Below are 14,391 nucleotides of genomic sequence, written 5' to 3'. Positions count from 1 at the left end.
TCCTCTGACTGGCTGAATCTTCTCAACTCATCAACAATTTCTAGAGCAATGGCACATTTGTTACCATACCTATTTGCCAGCACTCTGAAGACATCATCAGCTGTGCTGTAAGTCGACAAGCGGAGATCTTTCACAATCTTTTCTTCCACACTATCAAGAAGCTGAATCTTTTTTACCTCTGGCGAACCGGTTGGCTCTCCCTGCTTCTGAAGGCTTTCCCAGTCTGTCCTCCAGCGGTGGAAGTCTCTTTTGCAGCCGCTAAACGTGGGCAGTTTGGTTGGTTTTCAACTGTCAAGTTATCAGGGGTTTTTTAACTTCTGCCCAAACTTGAAAAAGGCCTTGGCCATCAACAGGGTTAAAATGGTAACGACTCTGACGGTTTCTTCATTCTTCTTTGTTTTATTTGAGTTCAAATACTTCTTTAATGCAACACGTCTTATCAGGTTGAAAACCTTTACAAGAAACAAAACATAAAATACAGCACTCCATCAAATACACAAACAACAGTGCATGTAAACTACCACAAAACTCAAACACTAAAGCACACTTTTGCAATAGATTACCAGATAACATCAAACATTGTCTTACCAGTAGCATCCCTGGTAGTGGCCAGCAGGTTAAGTCCCCCATTAGCAGTCACCATATGCTTTCCAAACACTCACACTACCTGTGCTTAAGTGACTTGACTTCCTGTATTTCCTGTCATGAGGACCACTTCCTGCTTCACAATAAAAGTTGTATTTTCAAAACAAAAGTCCCTTCCCGGTTACAATCTGACAGCACACGCATAAACCCCTTATTGTAACTGAAAAAAACATCTAAGGAGATTTGCGAGGTGTCTGAGCCAGCTATCTAATGTTAGCATGCTACTACCCACAAGGTAAACAGCGATGGGTTGGAACAATCGCCACGTCGTACAGTCGAACATTTTGGGACGTAAAAGGCGAAGTGTTGCTTTTTGGTTGCGCTAAAGGAAACTTGCCCCGTGTGAGGATCGAACTCACGACCTTCAGATTATGAGACTGACGCGCTACCTACTGCGCTAACAAGGCTTTAGATGGAACCACAAGGTTATCTACCTGTCTAACGAAAGCCAGGGGGTTGGCTTTTGCGAGCTCGTCTCTCTGGCTCACCAAAGGCGGCTCACGGTAGCCGAAATAGCTCAGTTGGTAGAGCGTTAGACTGAAGATCTAAAGGTCCCTGGTTCGATCCCGGGTTTCGGCAGCTCTTTAAGAGTTCGGCTGCAGTTTCACCTGACGCATTTGCAAGGAGCCAGTCAGTATTTCCTCAAAGGACTCAACACGTCCACATGATGCGAGGCCTCATTTTTGGCAGGTTTGGGTCACTGTACGAGGAGTAAGGATAAAAGCCCTTTTTGGGTCGTGGCAAGGGCAGAGCAGCACGTATTGGCACCACGCTGTACCTCAGCATCCTTAAAAGCACACGATTCTGGTGGGACTCGAACCCACAACCTTTGAATGGCTTCTTCCATTGCTCACTAGAAGTCCAATGCGCTATCCATTGCGCCACAGAACCCATTTCCGCCACCTTTTATACGCTACTACATCCACTCAAACGTATCTTTTCCCTAATTCTCGTAGACATCCATTGCTTTCACCACGTTCCGTGGCCCTCACCTCCAAAACAACCTTCGATAGCTCAGTTGGTAGAGCGGAGGACTGTAGTTGAATAGACAGACATCCTTAGGTCGCTGGTTCAACTCCGGCTCGAAGGAAGAGTTGCCTTTTGCCGGTCTTTCTAGCCATGTTAAGGCCAATGGTGGCCAAAAAGCCTACTTCCCTGACCGGGAATCGAACCCGAATCGAACCACTAGACTACCAGGGAGAGATGAGGGGTGTTCTTGGGAAGAGCGGAAGACTGCACGTGAGGTTTTTGGGTGGTCGCAAAGGCAGATCAGCACGTCTTTGGACCACGCAGCACGTCATACTTTAAACTTGCATAACTTTGGACTGCTTGGAGATAGAAAGTCCATTCCAGCGCCAGTGCACTCGTCTCACTGAGAGCATTCCGTGGGGCCTCAGAGGGCGGGCGAGTTCTGCAGCGGGACCGATATAAGCCAGTTATTGTGGGCGCCCTCTCAAGGTGTGCTCTTCAAGCAGTCAGGATGGCCGAGCGGTCTAAGGCGCTGCGTTCAGTTCGCAGTCTATCTGGAGGCGTGGGTTCGAATCCCACTTCTGACAAGACCTTTATTGTGTTGGCAGACAAAGGACAGCCTGTCTCCTCCAAGATGTTGTTCACGTCCACCTTTCCGATGCACCGGATCAGACTCCTGAACAAACGCATAAACCCCTTATTGTAACTGAAAAAAACATCTGAGGAGATTTGCGAGGTGTCTGAGCCAGCTATCTAATGTTAGCATGCTACTACCCACAAGGTAAACAGCGATGGGTTGGAACAATCGCCACGTCGTACAGTCGAACATTTTGGGACGTAAAAGGCGAAGTGTTGCTTTTTGGTTGCGCTAAAGGAAACTTGCCCCGTGTGAGGATCGAACTCACGACCTTCAGATTATGAGACTGACGCGCTACCTACTGCGCTAACAAGGCTTTAGATGGAACCACAAGGTTATCTACCTGTCTAACGAAAGCCAGGGGGTTGGCTTTTGCGAGCTCGTCTCTCTGGCTCACCAAAGGCGGCTCACGGTAGCCGAAATAGCTCAGTTGGGAGAGCGTTAGACTGAAGATCTAAAGGTCCCTGGTTCGATCCCGGGTTTCGGCAGCTCTTTAAGAGTTCGGCTGCAGTTTCACCTGACGCATTTGCAAGGAGCCAGTCAGTATTTCCTCAAAGGACTCAACACGTCCACATGATGCGAGGCCTCATTTTTGGCAGGTTTGGGTCACTGTACGAGGAGTAAGGATAAAAGCCCTTTTTGGGTCGTGGCAAGGGCAGAGCAGCACGTATTGGCACCACGCTGTACCTCAGCATCTTTAAAAGCACACGATTCTGGTGGGACTCGAACCCACAACCTTTGAATGGCTTCTTCCATTGCTCACTAGAAGTCCAATGCGCTATCCATTGCGCCACAGAACCCATTTCCGCCACCTTTTATACGCTACTACATCCACTCAAACGTATCTTTTCCCTAATTCTCGTAGACATCCATTGCTTTCACCACGTTCCGTGGTCCTCACCTCCAAAACAACCTTCGATAGCTCAGTTGGTAGAGCGGAGGACTGTAGTTGAATAGACAGACATCCTTAGGTCGCTGGTTCAACTCCGGCTCGAAGGAAGAGTTGCCTTTTGCCGGTCTTTCTAGCCATGTTAAGGCCAATGGTGGCCAAAAAGCCTACTTCCCTGACCGGGAATCGAACCCGGGCCGCGGCGGTGAGAGCGCCGAATCCTAACCACTAGACTACCAGGGAGAGATGAGGGGTGTTCTTGGGAAGAGCGGAAGACTGCACGTGAGGTTTTTGGGTGGTCGCAAAGGCAGATCAGCACGTCTTTGGACCACGCAGCACGTCATACTTTAAACTTGCATAACTTTGGACTGCTTGGAGATAGAAAGTCCATTCCAGCGCCAGTGCACTCGTCTCACTGAGAGCATTCCGTGGGGCCTCAGAGGGCGGTCGAATTCTGCAGCGGGACCGATATAAGCCAGTTATTGTGGGCGCCCTCTCAAGGTGTGCTCTTCAAGCAGTCAGGATGGCCGAGCGGTCTAAGGCGCTGCGTTCAGGTCGCAGTCTCTCTGGAGGCGTGGGTTCGAATCCCACTTCTGACAAGACCTTTATTGTGTTGGCAGACAAAGGACAGCCTGTCTCCTCCAAGATGTTGTTCACGTCCACCTTTCCGATGCACCGGATCAGACTCCTGAACAAAACGCATAACCCCCTTATTGTAACTGAAAAAAACGTCTGAGGAGATTTGCGAGGTCTCTGAGCCAGCTATCTAATGTTAGCATGCTACTACCCACAAGGTAAACAGCGATTGGTTGGAACAATCGCCACGTCGTACAGTCGAACATTTTGGGACGTAAAAGGCGAAGTGTTGCTTTTTGGTTGCGCTAAAGGAAACTTGCCCCGTGTGAGGATCGAACTCACGACCTTCAGATTATGAGACTGACGCGCTACCTACTGCGCTAACAAGGCTTTAGATGGAACCACAAGGTTATCTACCTGTCTAACGAAAGCCAGGGGGTTGGCTTTTGCGAGCTCGTCTCTCTGGCTCACCAAAGGCGGCTCACGGTAGCCGAAATAGCTCAGTTGGGAGAGCGTTAGACTGAAGATCTAAAGGTCCCTGGTTCGATCCCGGGTTTCGGCAGCTCTTTAAGAGTTCGGCTGCAGTTTCACCTGACGCATTTGCAAGGAGCCAGTCAGTATTTCCTCAAAGGACTCAACACGTCCACATGATGCGAGGCCTCATTTTTGGCAGGTTTGGGTCACTGTACGAGGAGTAAGGATAAAAGCCCTTTTTGGGTCGTGGCAAGGGCAGAGCAGCACGTATTGGCACCACGCTGTACCTCAGCATCCTTAAAAGCACACGATTCTGGTGGGACTCGAACCCACAACCTTTGAATGGCTTCTTCCATTGCTCACTAGAAGTCCAATGCGCTATCCATTGCGCCACAGAACCCATTTCCGCCACCTTTTATACGCTACTACATCCACTCAAACGTATCTTTTCCCTAATTCTCGTAGACATCCATTGCTTTCACCACGTTCCGTGGCCCTCACCTCCAAAACAACCTTCGATAGCTCAGTTGGTAGAGCGGAGGACTGTAGTTGAATAGACAGACATCCTTAGGTCGCTGGTTCAACTCCGGCTCGAAGGAAGAGTTGCCTTTTGCCGGTCTTTCTAGCCATGTTAAGGCCAATGGTGGCCAAAAAGCCTACTTCCCTGACCGGGAATCGAACCCGAATCGAACCACTAGACTACCAGGGAGAGATGAGGGGTGTTCTTGGGAAGAGCGGAAGACTGCACGTGAGGTTTTTGGGTGGTCGCAAAGGCAGATCAGCACGTCTTTGGACCACGCAGCACGTCATACTTTAAACTTGCATAACTTTGGACTGCTTGGAGATAGAAAGTCCATTCCAGCGCCAGTGCACTCGTCTCACTGAGAGCATTCCGTGGGGCCTCAGAGGGCGGGCGAATTCTGCAGCGGGACCGATATAAGCCAGTTATTGTGGGCGCCCTCTCAAGGTGTGCTCTTCAAGCAGTCAGGATGGCCGAGCGGTCTAAGGCGCTGCGTTCAGGTCGCAGTCTCTCTGGAGGCGTGGGTTCGAATCCCACTTCTGACAAGACCTTTATTGTGTTGGCAGACAAAGGACAGCCTGTCTCCTCCAAGATGTTGTTCACGTCCACCTTTCCGATGCACCGGATCAGACTCCTGAACAAACGCATAACCCCCTTATTGTAACTGAAAAAAACGTCTGAGGAGATTTGCGAGGTGTCTGAGCCAGCTATCTAATGTTAGCATGCTACTACCCACAAGGTAAACAGCGATTGGTTGGAACAATCGCCACGTCGTACAGTCGAACATTTTGGGACGTAAAAGGCGAAGTGTTGCTTTTTGGTTGCGCTAAAGGAAACTTGCCCCGTGTGAGGATCGAACTCACGACCTTCAGATTATGAGACTGACGCGCTACCTACTGCGCTAACAAGGCTTTAGATGGAACCACAAGGTTATCTACCTGTCTAACGAAAGCCAGGGGGTTGGCTTTTGCGAGCTCGTCTCTCTGGCTCACCAAAGGCGGCTCACGGTAGCCGAAATAGCTCAGTTGGGAGAGCGTTAGACTGAAGATCTAAAGGTCCCTGGTTCGATCCCGGGTTTCGGCAGCTCTTTAAGAGTTCGGCTGCAGTTTCACCTGACGCATTTGCAAGGAGCCAGTCAGTATTTCCTCAAAGGACTCAACACGTCCACATGATGCGCGGCCTCATTTTTGGCAGGTTTGGGTCACTGTACGAGGAGTAAGGATAAAAGCCCTTTTTGGGTCGTGGCAAGGGCAGAGCAGCACGTATTGGCACCACGCTGTACCTCAGCATCTTTAAAAGCACACGATTCTGGTGGGACTCGAACCCACAACCTTTGAATGGCTTCTTCCATTGCTCACTAGAAGTCCAATGCGCTATCCATTGCGCCACAGAACCCATTTCCGCCACCTTTTATACGCTACTACATCCACTCAAACGTATCTTTTCCCTAATTCTCGTAGACATCCATTGCTTTCACCACGTTCCGTGGCCCTCACCTCCAAAACAACCTTCGATAGCTCAGTTGGTAGAGCGGAGGACTGTAGTTGAATAGACAGACATCCTTAGGTCGCTGGTTCAACTCCGGCTCGAAGGAAGAGTTGCCTTTTGCCGGTCTTTCTAGCCATGTTAAGGCCAATGGTGGCCAAAAAGCCTACTTCCCTGACCGGGAATCGAACCCGAATCGAACCACTAGACTACCAGGGAGAGATGAGGGGTGTTCTTGGGAAGAGCGGAAGACTGCACGTGAGGTTTTTGGGTGGTCGCAAAGGCAGATCAGCACGTCTTTGGACCACGCAGCACGTCATACTTTAAACTTGCATAACTTTGGACTGCTTGGAGATAGAAAGTCCATTCCAGCGCCAGTGCACTCGTCTCACTGAGAGCATTCCGTGGGGCCTCAGAGGGCGGGCGAATTCTGCAGCGGGACCGATATAAGCCAGTTATTGTGGGCGCCCTCTCAAGGTGTGCTCTTCAAGCAGTCAGGATGGCCGAGCGGTCTAAGGCGCTGCGTTCAGGTCGCAGTCTCTCTGGAGGCGTGGGTTCGAATCCCACTTCTGACAAGACCTTTATTGTGTTGGCAGACAAAGGTCAGCCTGTCTCCTCCAAGATGTTGTTCACGTCCACCTTTCCGATGCACCGGATCAGACTCCTGAACAAACGCATAACCCCCTTATTGTAACTGAAAAAAACGTCTGAGGAGATTTGCGAGGTGTCTGAGCCAGCTATCTAATGTTAGCATGCTACTACCCACAAGGTAAACAGCGATTGGTTGGAACAATCGCCACGTCGTACAGTCGAACATTTTGGGACGTAAAAGGCGAAGTGTTGCTTTTTGGTTGCGCTAAAGGAAACTTGCCCCGTGTGAGGATCGAACTCACGACCTTCAGATTATGAGACTGACGCGCTACCTACTGCGCTAACAAGGCTTTAGATGGAACCACAAGGTTATCTACCTGTCTAACGAAAGCCAGGGGGTTGGCTTTTGCGAGCTCGTCTCTCTGGCTCACCAAAGGCGGCTCACGGTAGCCGAAATAGCTCAGTTGGGAGAGCGTTAGACTGAAGATCTAAAGGTCCCTGGTTCGATCCCGGGTTTCGGCAGCTCTTTAAGAGTTCGGCTGCAGTTTCACCTGACGCATTTGCAAGGAGCCAGTCAGTATTTCCTCAAAGGACTCAACACGTCCACATGATGCGAGGCCTCATTTTTGGCAGGTTTGGGTCACTGTACGAGGAGTAAGGATAAAAGCCCTTTTTGGGTCGTGGCAAGGGCAGAGCAGCACGTATTGGCACCACGCTGTACCTCAGCATCCTTAAAAGCACACGATTCTGGTGGGACTCGAACCCACAACCTTTGAATGGCTTCTTCCATTGCTCACTAGAAGTCCAATGCGCTATCCATTGCGCCACAGAACCCATTTCCGCCACCTTTTATACGCTACTACATCCACTCAAACGTATCTTTTCCCTAATTCTCGTAGACATCCATTGCTTTCACCACGTTCCGTGGCCCTCACCTCCAAAACAACCTTCGATAGCTCAGTTGGTAGAGCGGAGGACTGTAGTTGAATAGACAGACATCCTTAGGTCGCTGGTTCAACTCCGGCTCGAAGGAAGAGTTGCCTTTTGCCGGTCTTTCTAGCCATGTTAAGGCCAATGGTGGCCAAAAAGCCTACTTCCCTGACCGGGAATCGAACCCGAATCGAACCACTAGACTACCAGGGAGAGATGAGGGGTGTTCTTGGGAAGAGCGGAAGACTGCACGTGAGGTTTTTGGGTGGTCGCAAAGGCAGATCAGCACGTCTTTGGACCACGCAGCACGTCATACTTTAAACTTGCATAACTTTGGACTGCTTGGAGATAGAAAGTCCATTCCAGCGCCAGTGCACTCGTCTCACTGAGAGCATTCCGTGGGGCCTCAGAGGGCGGGCGAATTCTGCAGCGGGACCGATATAAGCCAGTTATTGTGGGCGCCCTCTCAAGGTGTGCTCTTCAAGCAGTCAGGATGGCCGAGCGGTCTAAGGCGCTGCGTTCAGGTCGCAGTCTCTCTGGAGGCGTGGGTTCGAATCCCACTTCTGACAAGACCTTTATTGTGTTGGCAGACAAAGGACAGCCTGTCTCCTCCAAGATGTTGTTCACGTCCACCTTTCCGATGCACCGGATCAGACTCCTGAACAAACGCATAACCCCCTTATTGTAACTGAAAAAAACGTCTGAGGAGATTTGCGAGGTGTCTGAGCCAGCTATCTAATGTTAGCATGCTACTACCCACAAGGTAAACAGCGATTGGTTGGAACAATCGCCACGTCGTACAGTCGAACATTTTGGGACGTAAAAGGCGAAGTGTTGCTTTTTGGTTGCGCTAAAGGAAACTTGCCCCGTGTGAGGATCGAACTCACGACCTTCAGATTATGAGACTGACGCGCTACCTACTGCGCTAACAAGGCTTTAGATGGAACCACAAGGTTATCTACCTGTCTAACGAAAGCCAGGGGGTTGGCTTTTGCGAGCTCGTCTCTCTGGCTCACCAAAGGCGGCTCACGGTAGCCGAAATAGCTCAGTTGGGAGAGCGTTAGACTGAAGATCTAAAGGTCCCTGGTTCGATCCCGGGTTTCGGCAGCTCTTTAAGAGTTCGGCTGCAGTTTCACCTGACGCATTTGCAAGGAGCCAGTCAGTATTTCCTCAAAGGACTCAACACGTCCACATGATGCGCGGCCTCATTTTTGGCAGGTTTGGGTCACTGTACGAGGAGTAAGGATAAAAGCCCTTTTTGGGTCGTGGCAAGGGCAGAGCAGCACGTATTGGCACCACGCTGTACCTCAGCATCTTTAAAAGCACACGATTCTGGTGGGACTCGAACCCACAACCTTTGAATGGCTTCTTCCATTGCTCACTAGAAGTCCAATGCGCTATCCATTGCGCCACAGAACCCATTTCCGCCACCTTTTATACGCTACTACATCCACTCAAACGTATCTTTTCCCTAATTCTCGTAGACATCCATTGCTTTCACCACGTTCCGTGGCCCTCACCTCCAAAACAACCTTCGATAGCTCAGTTGGTAGAGCGGAGGACTGTAGTTGAATAGACAGACATCCTTAGGTCGCTGGTTCAACTCCGGCTCGAAGGAAGAGTTGCCTTTTGCCGGTCTTTCTAGCCATGTTAAGGCCAATGGTGGCCAAAAAGCCTACTTCCCTGACCGGGAATCGAACCCGAATCGAACCACTAGACTACCAGGGAGAGATGAGGGGTGTTCTTGGGAAGAGCGGAAGACTGCACGTGAGGTTTTTGGGTGGTCGCAAAGGCAGATCAGCACGTCTTTGGACCACGCAGCACGTCATACTTTAAACTTGCATAACTTTGGACTGCTTGGAGATAGAAAGTCCATTCCAGCGCCAGTGCACTCGTCTCACTGAGAGCATTCCGTGGGGCCTCAGAGGGCGGGCGAATTCTGCAGCGGGACCGATATAAGCCAGTTATTGTGGGCGCCCTCTCAAGGTGTGCTCTTCAAGCAGTCAGGATGGCCGAGCGGTCTAAGGCGCTGCGTTCAGGTCGCAGTCTCTCTGGAGGCGTGGGTTCGAATCCCACTTCTGACAAGACCTTTATTGTGTTGGCAGACAAAGGTCAGCCTGTCTCCTCCAAGATGTTGTTCACGTCCACCTTTCCGATGCACCGGATCAGACTCCTGAACAAACGCATAACCCCCTTATTGTAACTGAAAAAAACGTCTGAGGAGATTTGCGAGGTGTCTGAGCCAGCTATCTAATGTTAGCATGCTACTACCCACAAGGTAAACAGCGATTGGTTGGAACAATCGCCACGTCGTACAGTCGAACATTTTGGGACGTAAAAGGCGAAGTGTTGCTTTTTGGTTGCGCTAAAGGAAACTTGCCCCGTGTGAGGATCGAACTCACGACCTTCAGATTATGAGACTGACGCGCTACCTACTGCGCTAACAAGGCTTTAGATGGAACCACAAGGTTATCTACCTGTCTAACGAAAGCCAGGGGGTTGGCTTTTGCGAGCTCGTCTCTCTGGCTCACCAAAGGCGGCTCACGGTAGCCGAAATAGCTCAGTTGGGAGAGCGTTAGACTGAAGATCTAAAGGTCCCTGGTTCGATCCCGGGTTTCGGCAGCTCTTTAAGAGTTCGGCTGCAGTTTCACCTGACGCATTTGCAAGGAGCCAGTCAGTATTTCCTCAAAGGACTCAACACGTCCACATGATGCGCGGCCTCATTTTTGGCAGGTTTGGGTCACTGTACGAGGAGTAAGGATAAAAGCCCTTTTTGGGTCGTGGCAAGGGCAGAGCAGCACGTATTGGCACCACGCTGTACCTCAGCATCTTTAAAAGCACACGATTCTGGTGGGACTCGAACCCACAACCTTTGAATGGCTTCTTCCATTGCTCACTAGAAGTCCAATGCGCTATCCATTGCGCCACAGAACCCATTTCCGCCAACTTTTATACGCTACTACATCCACTCAAACGTATCTTTTCCCTAATTCTCGTAGACATCCATTGCTTTCACCACGTTCCGTGGCCCTCACCTCCAAAACAACCTTCGATAGCTCAGTTGGTAGAGCGGAGGACTGTAGTTGAATAGACAGACATCCTTAGGTCGCTGGTTCAACTCCGGCTCGAAGGAAGAGTTGCCTTTTGCCGGTCTTTCTAGCCATGTTAAGGCCAATGGTGGCCAAAAAGCCTACTTCCCTGACCGGGAATCGAACCCGAATCGAACCACTAGACTACCAGGGAGAGATGAGGGGTGTTCTTGGGAAGAGCGGAAGACTGCACGTGAGGTTTTTGGGTGGTCGCAAAGGCAGATCAGCACGTCTTTGGACCACGCAGCACGTCATACTTTAAACTTGCATAACTTTGGACTGCTTGGAGATAGAAAGTCCATTCCAGCGCCAGTGCACTCGTCTCACTGAGAGCATTCCGTGGGGCCTCAGAGGGCGGGCGAGTTCTGCAGCGGGACCGATATAAGCCAGTTATTGTGGGCGCCCTCTCAAGGTGTGCTCTTCAAGCAGTCAGGATGGCCGAGCGGTCTAAGGCGCTGCGTTCAGGTCGCAGTCTCTCTGGAGGCGTGGGTTCGAATCCCACTTCTGACAAGACCTTTATTGTGTTGGCAGACAAAGGACAGCCTGTCTCCTCCAAGATGTTGTTCACGTCCACCTTTCCGATGCACCGGATCAGACTCCTGAACAAACGCATTGTCAAGTTATCAGGGGTTTTTTAACTTCTGCCCAAACTTGAAAAAGGCCTTGGCCATCAACAGGGTTAAAATGGTAACGACTCTGACGGTTTCTTCATTCTTCTTTGTTTTATTTGAGTTCAAATACTTCTTTAATGCAACACGTCTTATCAGGTTGAAAACCTTTACAAGAAACAAAACATAAAATACAGCACTCCATCAAATACACAAACAACAGTGCATGTAAACTACCACAAAACTCAAACACTAAAGCACACTTTTGCAATAGATTACCAGATAACATCAAACATTGTCTTACGAGTAGCATCCCTGGTAGTGGCCAGCAGGTTAAGTCCCCCATTAGCAGTCACCATATGCTTTCCAAACACTCACACTACCTGTGCTTAAGTGACTTGACTTCCTGTATTTCCTGTCATGAGGACCACTTCCTGCTTCACAATAAAAGTTGTATTTTCAAAACAAAAGTCCCTTCCCGGTTACAATCTGACAGCACACCTCCCACTTGAGCTCCTGGTGCCAGAACCCAAGGAGGTCACGTCACTCTTCTCTGGAGCGTGCCACTTGCTCCTTACAAAGAGATTCGGGCCTGCCAATTGACACCACTTCTTCCAGAACTTATTCACCTCCGACTGGATCACTCTCAGCCTTTTGTAGGGGTAACCCTCAAACTGGAAGTCTCCTGGGTCTCCTCTCAAGCTCGCTCCAGCAGGAGAGAGTTTGGAGTGAAATCCTTCTGCGGACATGTCACTGACAATGTCAGTATGAATGGCTCTGGATGCCATGCAACTGAACACGATACCCCACACCTTCAGCCTCACTCTCTTCTTCACCTCATCTTTCACTTCATATGACCCCTCTTCTTTTGAGGGTGATGCCTCCCACTTTGATTTCTTTGGAGTCTGGTTTTTAAGGCCTAGCCAGCTATCAGCAGCCCGTCTTACCCAAGCAACGACATTCACCAGCCTGGACAAGCAGCTAAATCTATTGACCTCCAAAAGATTTTTGAAGGCTGAGTTTGAAAGTGCTACTCTCAGCACAACTTCACCCTGTCTCATTTCTGGATCAGTTCCCGATGCATCAGGGCAGACAATCAGGTGGGTTGGGTCAGTATCATTTTTTTCAACAGAGTCTTCAGCTTTGGTGTGGTCCTGGGTGGTGACCCCTCGGCATCTCTTCACTTGACCTCTTGTCATTACTGCTGAAAAGGCCTTCCTCTGCAGCTTACTGATGCTGTCCCTGGCGTCAGTTACCACTTCCTCAGCTGACTGACTTGGCAGGACAAATGTTTTGTGCGTCTCAGAGGGTGTCCTCGTTGTGGTGTCTGCTACTCCCCTTTCCTGCCTCCCACTTTGCGTAGACTGGACCCATGGCTTCAGAGAAAATCCACCTGCTTGCAGAATTTCCTCAATCTCCTTGGTCACTTCGCTCAGTCTGTTTGCATTATTGTGGGATGTTAGGACATCATCTGTGTAGCTGTCTTCCTCCAGTATCCTTCGCGCCTCCTTGCACTCAAGGACGTCACGGTGAGTTGCAGCTGTATGCCTAGCTTCACCGATGGTGTCTTGCATGTGAACTGTCTTGGTCATGAAGGGGACCTCAGCAGGGATCTCCTCATATTTGATGGCAGCTGTTCTCATAGAACGAGCAAAGTGTGTCTTTGACTCATGTGCCGTCATGTTTACTTGCTCAAACAGATCAGGGTGCGCTCCGCCCACTGTCTTTCCAAGAGGGCTCTCCCACAAGACGAGATCTCCAACAACTTTCACCCTTTGTGGGGCAAGTCTCCCTTCTCTGTGACTTATGAGCAACTCAATCTGCTCAGGTCTCCTCAGCTCCTCAGGTTCAACTTCTGGGAAGAATCTCGTCAGCTCTTCAGGCTTGACAGCTCGGTGAACTTTGGCGATCTCCTTCAGCCCATAACAGATTAGTTCATGGGCCCTCTCAGTTCCCTTGGAGGTTTTGATTCGAACTCTGAGGAGGTATCTTCTTGTGGCTACTTTGGTAGCCATTCCACCCACTCCATGCACAATTAGTGTGATCTTCTCACTCCTAAGATTCAATCTTTTGGCTGCTTTATGAGTAATGTAGTTGGTGTCTGAAGCCAGATCCACCAGGGCTCCGATTTTTTGACCTGCATTAGCGGTCACTTCCATTAACATCATAATGACGGGAAGTTCTCTCAATCCACTTTCTTTGAGGAGGCTCACCTGGTTCTTAGCTGGACAGCTGACGTTCGACGAATTATTGGTGAAGGCCTTCCGGCACCTCTCAGCTAACTCGGGGGTAAGTTCACCCAAGAATCTCTTCTGTTCCTCAGTTAAGTTCTTTTTGTCTCTGTCATCTGTTTGAGGTTTCTCAAGTTCACGCCTCTTGCTGTTCCCTCTTGGACAGAGAAAGAAGTGGTGATCTGAGGAGCCTCTCTTTTTGCAGTCTACATTCCTGCACAGGTAAGTGTCTCTGCAGCCATCATCATACTCATGACACCCTAAGCACTCCTGCATGCACCAATCCTTTCCACAGCAGCTTCCTTTTCTGATAACTTCAGAGCCCTGAACTTTTTGCAGAAGAAAATCCTGTCCTTATGTTTCTCATCCCCACAGATAATGCATCCATCCTCAGCATCTTCACCCTTTGTGGCTTGAGTTGAGGCATATTTTTTGTTAAATGTCCTTTCTGCTTTGTCTGAACTCTCTGGCTTGTCTGTGATTTGTAGGTGCTCTAGCCTCTCGAAGATCTCCTCTTGCTTCTTCAGAAAAGCTAATAGCATGTCAAAGTGCTTATCTTCAGTGACATCATTGCTGGGATCCACCATGAACATCAGCCAGTCCTTCTTCAAACCCTCAGGAAGCTTGCTCTCTAAAGACCTCACCACCAGTGGGTTTTTGATGGCGCCGGTACTTCCTAGGTCTGTGAGGTCAGCGAGAGCTTTTCCAATGGTCTGAATAAGGTCTACTACTTTTCTCGGCTGATTT

At 49.8% G+C, this 14,391-nt stretch overlaps 36 non-coding genes across 36 annotated transcripts; 21 read left to right on the top strand and 15 right to left on the bottom strand.

Moving 5' to 3' along the window:
• Positions 1-979: 979 nt before the first annotated feature.
• trnam-cau lies at positions 980-1,052 on the bottom strand. The gene has a single exon. It is a non-coding gene; the product is annotated as a tRNA-Met (tRNA).
• Positions 1,053-1,151: 99 nt separating this feature from the next.
• Positions 1,152-1,224, top strand: trnaf-gaa. Its single transcript has one exon. It is a non-coding gene; the product is annotated as a tRNA-Phe (tRNA).
• A 220-nt stretch (positions 1,225-1,444) lies between these two features.
• On the bottom strand, positions 1,445-1,536 carry trnar-ucu. The gene is given in 2 exon segments: positions 1,445-1,480; positions 1,500-1,536. It is a non-coding gene; the product is annotated as a tRNA-Arg (tRNA).
• Positions 1,537-1,648: 112 nt separating this feature from the next.
• Positions 1,649-1,735, top strand: trnay-gua. Its single transcript is given in 2 exon segments — positions 1,649-1,685; positions 1,700-1,735. It is a non-coding gene; the product is annotated as a tRNA-Tyr (tRNA).
• A 384-nt stretch (positions 1,736-2,119) lies between these two features.
• On the top strand, positions 2,120-2,201 carry trnal-cag. The gene has a single exon. It is a non-coding gene; the product is annotated as a tRNA-Leu (tRNA).
• A 293-nt stretch (positions 2,202-2,494) lies between these two features.
• Positions 2,495-2,567, bottom strand: trnam-cau. Its single transcript has one exon. It is a non-coding gene; the product is annotated as a tRNA-Met (tRNA).
• A 99-nt stretch (positions 2,568-2,666) lies between these two features.
• Positions 2,667-2,739, top strand: trnaf-gaa. Its single transcript has one exon. It is a non-coding gene; the product is annotated as a tRNA-Phe (tRNA).
• A 220-nt stretch (positions 2,740-2,959) lies between these two features.
• trnar-ucu lies at positions 2,960-3,051 on the bottom strand. Its single transcript is given in 2 exon segments — positions 2,960-2,995; positions 3,015-3,051. It is a non-coding gene; the product is annotated as a tRNA-Arg (tRNA).
• A 112-nt stretch (positions 3,052-3,163) lies between these two features.
• On the top strand, positions 3,164-3,250 carry trnay-gua. The gene is given in 2 exon segments: positions 3,164-3,200; positions 3,215-3,250. It is a non-coding gene; the product is annotated as a tRNA-Tyr (tRNA).
• Positions 3,251-3,311: 61 nt separating this feature from the next.
• On the bottom strand, positions 3,312-3,383 carry trnae-cuc. Its single transcript has one exon. It is a non-coding gene; the product is annotated as a tRNA-Glu (tRNA).
• A 274-nt stretch (positions 3,384-3,657) lies between these two features.
• On the top strand, positions 3,658-3,739 carry trnal-cag. The gene has a single exon. It is a non-coding gene; the product is annotated as a tRNA-Leu (tRNA).
• Positions 3,740-4,033: 294 nt separating this feature from the next.
• trnam-cau lies at positions 4,034-4,106 on the bottom strand. Its single transcript has one exon. It is a non-coding gene; the product is annotated as a tRNA-Met (tRNA).
• A 99-nt stretch (positions 4,107-4,205) lies between these two features.
• trnaf-gaa lies at positions 4,206-4,278 on the top strand. Its single transcript has one exon. It is a non-coding gene; the product is annotated as a tRNA-Phe (tRNA).
• Positions 4,279-4,498: 220 nt separating this feature from the next.
• trnar-ucu lies at positions 4,499-4,590 on the bottom strand. Its single transcript is given in 2 exon segments — positions 4,499-4,534; positions 4,554-4,590. It is a non-coding gene; the product is annotated as a tRNA-Arg (tRNA).
• A 112-nt stretch (positions 4,591-4,702) lies between these two features.
• Positions 4,703-4,789, top strand: trnay-gua. The gene is given in 2 exon segments: positions 4,703-4,739; positions 4,754-4,789. It is a non-coding gene; the product is annotated as a tRNA-Tyr (tRNA).
• A 384-nt stretch (positions 4,790-5,173) lies between these two features.
• On the top strand, positions 5,174-5,255 carry trnal-cag. The gene has a single exon. It is a non-coding gene; the product is annotated as a tRNA-Leu (tRNA).
• A 293-nt stretch (positions 5,256-5,548) lies between these two features.
• On the bottom strand, positions 5,549-5,621 carry trnam-cau. The gene has a single exon. It is a non-coding gene; the product is annotated as a tRNA-Met (tRNA).
• A 99-nt stretch (positions 5,622-5,720) lies between these two features.
• trnaf-gaa lies at positions 5,721-5,793 on the top strand. The gene has a single exon. It is a non-coding gene; the product is annotated as a tRNA-Phe (tRNA).
• Positions 5,794-6,013: 220 nt separating this feature from the next.
• On the bottom strand, positions 6,014-6,105 carry trnar-ucu. Its single transcript is given in 2 exon segments — positions 6,014-6,049; positions 6,069-6,105. It is a non-coding gene; the product is annotated as a tRNA-Arg (tRNA).
• A 112-nt stretch (positions 6,106-6,217) lies between these two features.
• Positions 6,218-6,304, top strand: trnay-gua. The gene is given in 2 exon segments: positions 6,218-6,254; positions 6,269-6,304. It is a non-coding gene; the product is annotated as a tRNA-Tyr (tRNA).
• A 384-nt stretch (positions 6,305-6,688) lies between these two features.
• Positions 6,689-6,770, top strand: trnal-cag. The gene has a single exon. It is a non-coding gene; the product is annotated as a tRNA-Leu (tRNA).
• Positions 6,771-7,063: 293 nt separating this feature from the next.
• Positions 7,064-7,136, bottom strand: trnam-cau. Its single transcript has one exon. It is a non-coding gene; the product is annotated as a tRNA-Met (tRNA).
• A 99-nt stretch (positions 7,137-7,235) lies between these two features.
• Positions 7,236-7,308, top strand: trnaf-gaa. The gene has a single exon. It is a non-coding gene; the product is annotated as a tRNA-Phe (tRNA).
• A 220-nt stretch (positions 7,309-7,528) lies between these two features.
• Positions 7,529-7,620, bottom strand: trnar-ucu. The gene is given in 2 exon segments: positions 7,529-7,564; positions 7,584-7,620. It is a non-coding gene; the product is annotated as a tRNA-Arg (tRNA).
• Positions 7,621-7,732: 112 nt separating this feature from the next.
• On the top strand, positions 7,733-7,819 carry trnay-gua. Its single transcript is given in 2 exon segments — positions 7,733-7,769; positions 7,784-7,819. It is a non-coding gene; the product is annotated as a tRNA-Tyr (tRNA).
• Positions 7,820-8,203: 384 nt separating this feature from the next.
• On the top strand, positions 8,204-8,285 carry trnal-cag. Its single transcript has one exon. It is a non-coding gene; the product is annotated as a tRNA-Leu (tRNA).
• Positions 8,286-8,578: 293 nt separating this feature from the next.
• On the bottom strand, positions 8,579-8,651 carry trnam-cau. Its single transcript has one exon. It is a non-coding gene; the product is annotated as a tRNA-Met (tRNA).
• A 99-nt stretch (positions 8,652-8,750) lies between these two features.
• Positions 8,751-8,823, top strand: trnaf-gaa. Its single transcript has one exon. It is a non-coding gene; the product is annotated as a tRNA-Phe (tRNA).
• Positions 8,824-9,043: 220 nt separating this feature from the next.
• Positions 9,044-9,135, bottom strand: trnar-ucu. The gene is given in 2 exon segments: positions 9,044-9,079; positions 9,099-9,135. It is a non-coding gene; the product is annotated as a tRNA-Arg (tRNA).
• A 112-nt stretch (positions 9,136-9,247) lies between these two features.
• On the top strand, positions 9,248-9,334 carry trnay-gua. Its single transcript is given in 2 exon segments — positions 9,248-9,284; positions 9,299-9,334. It is a non-coding gene; the product is annotated as a tRNA-Tyr (tRNA).
• A 384-nt stretch (positions 9,335-9,718) lies between these two features.
• Positions 9,719-9,800, top strand: trnal-cag. Its single transcript has one exon. It is a non-coding gene; the product is annotated as a tRNA-Leu (tRNA).
• A 293-nt stretch (positions 9,801-10,093) lies between these two features.
• On the bottom strand, positions 10,094-10,166 carry trnam-cau. Its single transcript has one exon. It is a non-coding gene; the product is annotated as a tRNA-Met (tRNA).
• A 99-nt stretch (positions 10,167-10,265) lies between these two features.
• Positions 10,266-10,338, top strand: trnaf-gaa. The gene has a single exon. It is a non-coding gene; the product is annotated as a tRNA-Phe (tRNA).
• Positions 10,339-10,558: 220 nt separating this feature from the next.
• Positions 10,559-10,650, bottom strand: trnar-ucu. The gene is given in 2 exon segments: positions 10,559-10,594; positions 10,614-10,650. It is a non-coding gene; the product is annotated as a tRNA-Arg (tRNA).
• A 112-nt stretch (positions 10,651-10,762) lies between these two features.
• On the top strand, positions 10,763-10,849 carry trnay-gua. The gene is given in 2 exon segments: positions 10,763-10,799; positions 10,814-10,849. It is a non-coding gene; the product is annotated as a tRNA-Tyr (tRNA).
• Positions 10,850-11,233: 384 nt separating this feature from the next.
• trnal-cag lies at positions 11,234-11,315 on the top strand. The gene has a single exon. It is a non-coding gene; the product is annotated as a tRNA-Leu (tRNA).
• The last annotated feature ends 3,076 nt before the right edge of the window (positions 11,316-14,391 follow it).

This window comes from Clupea harengus, unplaced genomic scaffold, assembly GCF_900700415.2.
Source record: "Clupea harengus unplaced genomic scaffold, Ch_v2.0.2, whole genome shotgun sequence".
Classification (NCBI taxonomy): Eukaryota; Metazoa; Chordata; class Actinopteri; order Clupeiformes; family Clupeidae; genus Clupea; species Clupea harengus.
Note: the sequence above shows the minus strand (reverse complement) of the source record. Positions and strands in the feature narration are given on the sequence as shown.